This window comes from Otolemur garnettii, unplaced genomic scaffold (genome assembly GCF_000181295.1).
Source record: "Otolemur garnettii isolate 467f Iridium unplaced genomic scaffold, OtoGar3 scaffold00064, whole genome shotgun sequence".
Classification (NCBI taxonomy): Eukaryota; Metazoa; Chordata; class Mammalia; order Primates; family Galagidae; genus Otolemur; species Otolemur garnettii.
This window is the reverse complement of record NW_003852459.1, coordinates 10,055,049-10,061,141: the sequence shown is the minus strand read 5'-3', so window position 1 is coordinate 10,061,141 and position 6,093 is coordinate 10,055,049.

Sequence of the window (6,093 nt, the reverse complement as noted above, 5' to 3'; positions counted from 1 at the left end):
TTTTTTTTTTTTGAGACAGAGTCTCAAGCTGCCACCCTGGGTAGAGTGCTGTGGCTTCACAGCTCTCAGCAATCTCAAACTCCTGGGCTCAAGTGATTCTCTTGCCTCAGCCTCCCAAATAACTGGGATTACAGGTGCCCGCCACAATGCAATTTTTTTTGTTGTCGTTGTTACTGTTGCTTTAGACGGCTTAGCCGTGTTCAAGCCCACCAGCCTCGGTATATATGGCCAGCGCCCTACCCACTGAGCTATGGGCGCCACCTAAACAATTTACCTTTTCCAATAGCCAATACTGAGACTGAAATAGCAAAATCCAAATAATTGGCTATCAACAACTAGACACTACATTTTTGTGTGTGTGTTACTAAGCAAAATAATATGGAATTAATGCTGCTCATGGGATACTCATGGAGTTTTGGGTTTTAAATCTATGTAACTTAGGAGAAGTTTTTGCAGTTTTACCTGGGGTATGTATGTTCGTGCACCACATATTCTATTCAAATATTTCTACTTGTTCTCCTGTCTAAGGTAATTCTTTTTTTTGGGGGGGGAGGTTGGGAGTAGAGGGTCAGGAGACGTCTGAGTGCAAAATTGAACACTGAAATCTTGAGGGACTTTACGTGATTGAAGACAGGATCTTCATTCTGACAGTTTAATGCATTTTACATTCTGATGGCACAGCACGCTTCACAGTTTCTGAAAAGAGCTTACATTAGGTCTCAAAGTAGCCTCTTTTTCTCCCTGTAGTTCCTGACTATTTCCTTTGCTCACATCAGATCCCAGAGGGGACCCATTTGTGGATGGGAGATAATTTTGCCACTTGGGAAGGATGCATATGGTTCTCTGCCTTGGGAGAGAATTAGTCACAGAAAGTGCTCTGCCTGAAAGTGTTTTGTCCGGAAGGAATGCCTGCAACATGAGCCCCCCGACTACATCCTGGCTCATGGTTCATGGCTCCCTGTAGGAATTACGTGTGCAAGTGATTCTGCAATTTGCCTAATGTTGGAAGCAGGGAAATAGATAGTGACACCAGCCTTCAGTCTGCCGTCTCTCCCATTTCTTCCCCTGTATGGGAAAGATCACAAGATTGCACATTATTATATGCACATGGTATGCAGCTTATTTACCAGGAGAACACTCTAAATTTTAGCTTAGACTTTCATTTATTTGTTGTAAAATTTTGGATAAAATAACCTAATATTTAAGTTTCCATGTCCCTTACTGTATAAGGAGAAAATCACAGTATTTTTATTAGGTGCTTGTTGCATATCTTATTTATTTATTTGAGACAGAGTCTCTTGTTGTTCTTGGTAGAGTGCTGTGGCATCCTAGCTCACAGCAACCTCAAACTCTTGGGCTCAAGCGATTCTCTTGCCTCAGCCGCCCGAGTAGCTGGGACTACAGCCCCCACCACAACGCCCAGCTATTTTTAGAGATGAGGTCTCACTCTGGCTTAGGCTGGTCTCGAACCTGTGAGCTCAGACAACCCACCTGTCTTGGCCTCCCAGACTGCTAGGATTATAGGCATGAGGCGTGAGTCACTGTGCTTGGCTGTATATCTTAATTTAGTTCAGTAAATTTATTTGTCTGAGAAATAAATGTTGCTAATTCCATATAATGGATGAGAAACAAGGGTCCAGAGAAGTTAATAAAATTGTCACTGTCTTTTAGCTGGGGAATTTTTTACATTAAAGAAAGTAACTATTTTTTTCCTTTTTTTTTTATTTTTAAATTGACACAGAATAGTTGTATATACTTATGGGTTATGGTGTTATATTTTGATGTATGTATACAATGTGTAATGTATACAAACATTTATCATTTCTCTAAATCTGCTCCTTTAGCTATTTGAAAATATACACTAAGTTCTTGTTATTTGTAGTTACCCTACAGTGCTACAGAACTCTGGAACGTGTTCCTCCTGATCAGCTGTAATTTTGTATCTATTAACAAATCTCTTACTATAACCCCCTACCTTTTGCAGCCTCTCTACTTATATGAGGCCAATATTTTTAACGTCTCCCTGAGAGAGAACATTCAATATGCAGTTTTCTGTGCCTGGGTTATTACACTTAACATAATGTCTTCCAAGATCATCCATGTTGCTATGAGTGGAAGGATTTCATTCCTTTTTATTGCTGAATAATATTCCACTGTGTGTATGTAGCATATTTTCTTTATTCATTTGTCTGTTATTCACCCTGAAAACTTAAGTTAGTTCCATAGCTTTGCTATTATGAATAATGCTGCAATAAACATGGAATTACATATACCTTTGTTTTTTCTTTTTTTTCATTAAGCCCCTTCCATTCTAGATTTTTTTTCTTTTTTTTTCTTTTCTCATTAGCAGATACCTCTTCAATTTATTGGTTTTATTTACTTTAGATCTATACCTAGTAGTGGGATTGCTGAATTATAGGGTAGTTGTGTTTTTAATTTTTGAGGAATCCCCATTCTGCTTTCCATAATGTATATTAATTTATATTCCCACTAACTGTAGATAAGGCTTCCCCTTTCTCCGCATTTTCCTCAGCATTTGCTATTTTTTTTCTTTTTGATAATAGTCATCTTCACTAGAGTAAGAGGATATCATTGTTTTGACTTGCCATGATGATTGATGCTGAGCATTTTTTTGTGTATGTATTAGCCACTTGTATGTCTTGTTTTGAGAGATGTCTATTCAGCTCATTTGTCCATTTAAAAACTTATTATTATTATTATTTTGCTGTGGAGTCGTTTGAGTTCTTTGTATATTTTGGATATTAATCTCTTGTTAAATGGGTAGCTTGTAAATATTTTCTCCTGCTCTTCTGGTTGTTTTTTCTCTGTGTTGATTGTTTCCTTTGGAAATCAAAAAATACATTCCGTTTGTTCGTTTTGGCTTTTATTGTCTATGCTTTTGAGATATTCTCATAAAATTTTGGCCCACTTTATCCAGAGGTGTTTACCCTATGTTTTTTGCTAGCAGTTTCATAGTTTTGGGTCTTGCATTTTAAGTCTTTAATCCATTTTAAGTTGGGTTTTTTTTTTTTTGTATATGGCTCAGAGATGGGTCCAGTTTCATTCTTCTGCATGTGGCTATCTAGTTATCCAAGCATCATTTATCAAAGAGACTGTCCTATTCTAGAGACTTTTGTTGAAAATCAGTTGGCTATAAATATAGGGATTTATTCTGGGGCTCCCTAGTCTGTTTCATCAGTCTGTGTGTCTCTTTTTATCAACAGTGTGATGCTGTTTTGGTTACCATAGCTTTGTGGTATATTTTGAAGTCAGGTAGAGTGATGCCTCTGGCTTTGGCTATTCATGGTCTTTATGATTTCATATAAATTTTTTTTTGGGGGGGGGAAGAATGCCCCTGGTATTTTGATAGAAATTTCTTAGGTTAAAATCTGACTTCAGAACTAGTATTCTTTCCACTATGCTTCTGTTTCTAGAAAATACAACTGCTGTGCTCCATATTATTTGGTAAGAACGCAATTGGGTATTCTAGCTGCAGAATGCTGTAAAATGGTGTTGTTATTAATAATAACACTCTAATAGGACTAAATGTCCAACTTGTCCTGGTCCCAGCTTCCAGTCTACTTGACTGGCCACAGATATCCCAAAGAGTATTCTATGTAATGTCGCCAAAATTATTCAGGATTTTGGAAAATATCACAGGATTAAGAACAACAGGCATTCATGTTTTTGACTTCGGCCAATAACCTCTTCTTGCTGGATTATGATGAATGACATTTTTAGTTCAAGTTAAATTATCTGTTTGATAATTGGTGGAGAGAGATGCACATTGGCCAATGCAGCCTTTTAACATTCTGGAGAAATTATTTTAAACTGCTAGATAAATATTTCCAGGAAGTTGGAGAATCCTAGTTATGATATGAAAAGAAAAGCAGAACACAAACAGCCTTTTTGCACTGCCAAAAGACTAAGTAAGTTTTGGAGAGCTGAAGGGGAAGCTGATGATATTTTAAAGGTTATACCAAGAGTAGAATAGGATTAGACTATTGGGTTGTTGACAATGTTAACTGTTGTTTCAAATGCTACATATTTCACATTTTATCTCTGAGTACTAAATAACATGCAGAGGAGGCATTAAGTGTATTGTGATAACTTCTGACCTTTTTGATTAGAGGCAGCAAAGTTCATCATAATGTGCATGGATTGCCTCTGCAGCTGTCTGTGTCAGGGCCCTGAAGAATTTGCAATAGGCTGATAAGAAAGGATTGGAATATAGTGACTCAGTAGCGACCTTCTCCCTTGGGAAAGAGGAGTTGAGGGACAGAGCTCAAAAGGCAAAACATTACTGCCAAGCTCAGATTCTTCCCTCCCACCCCTCCATGAGAAGCATCCCCCTGCCTTCGTGTTTCTGTCTTTGTCTTCTCCGTGAGATTCTAAGTAAAGTGAAGGTCACATCCCTCTTCTGTGTTTCTCATGATGCTTCGTGCTGAGAGCACAAAATGCACATCTTAAAATTTTTATTGTTTAGTATATGCGTTGCTTAATACATTTTTCTTTCATAAATCACATTTGATGACATTTGGAGATATAATTTTAATTCTGTAGGTGATGTCAACAATATGCCTTTGGAAAAAAAGAATTTTTCTTTTTTATTGTGAAAACCTTCACAGAAGTAATTTCTAACTTTAAAAGGCCTACTTAAATCAAACTACGCCAGACAATAATAGCCAGTAGAGAGGAATGCAATTCATATTATTAGTATTTGTGAATGAAGGACTCTGAAAGAATTCTTACATGAGAAAATAGATGATTGTTTAAATATCTTTTTTAAGTTTTCAAATAAAAAAAACTTTAAACATTTCAAAACTAATATTTGTTTGTGTTAAGAAAATGTCTAAGCAATAGAGGCATATTTATTGTAAAGATGAAATTCCTCCCTACTCTTTCTACTGGGGTAGGCAGAACTTCGGCCCCATGACCATTCTTCTCTGATGTCACACCAATAAATCTGTTACCTTTCATGGCAAAAATGACTTCAAGGATGTATTATAATTAAGGTTCCTAATCAGCTGACTTTTAGATGGGGAGATTATCTTGGATTATCCAGGGAGGCCAGTGCAGTCACATGAGCGCTTAAAAGCAAAGCTTCCTTCCATTGAGGGTAGAAGAAAAGCCAGAGAGATTCAAAGTGTGATAGTGACTCTGTATGACACTGTTGGCTTGAAGATGGAGATCGTCAGGTATAAGGATGATACAGGGTTCCCCTTCTCAGGTCTGGACAGGGACCCCCCATTTTCTAGGCGTGAATGATTTTTAGAAATCATTCTCATCATAGAGCCCCCATCTCTAGGCACAAACTTTTTCCAGGCCCTGTTCAAGCAAGGTCCTGAACAAGGCAGCCCGATGGCTGCTGGGCAGTTCCTCCTTAAGTGATTCCTTTCCTGAGGCAAAAACTGCAAGGACCACATTCCTGTACTGATTTTAGGATTATTTTCTGTCTGCAGACCTCTGGCCAATTTCGACACACTTCCCCAATACCTCTCTGCCTGCGGGACAGGAAAAGCAGCAGTTAAACCCCCTAGACTGAAGCCTCATGGGGGTATGCCCACTTGGGGTTTCCCTCTCCACTGCCAGAGGTTTTGTTGCCCCCTTTTTGCTTATCATGCTTATCAATGTTTCCGTCTGTAAGCTCTACCTTGTTGTATCTTGTTGCTTCTGCGTGTGTGCGGTCGGTGCTCTCATTCCTTCAACCTAGAGACCAAAAATTCAGCATACAGAGAAATTCTAGAAACAAGAAGGAACAGAAAGAGATCTCGAGGGGTTAGTACCAGCCTCAGCTATGAGCCAGCAAAGATGTAGGTGCCTCAGTCCTGTAAGTGCAAGAGACTGAATCCAAAGCCATTATTTCCAATGAGCTTAGAAATGGCTTATCCCAGGAGTCTCCAGAGATAAAGCACCTTGCCAATAACTTGTTTCTAGTTTTGTCATATTCTGAGGAGGAGGGCCAGCTGAGCCACTCTGTAACTGGACTTCTGGTCTACAGAGCTGTGAGATAGTAAAGGGCTGCTGTTTTAAGCTACTAAATTTGTGGTAATTCTTTACAGAAAACTAATAAACTGTGCACCCATTTCCTCA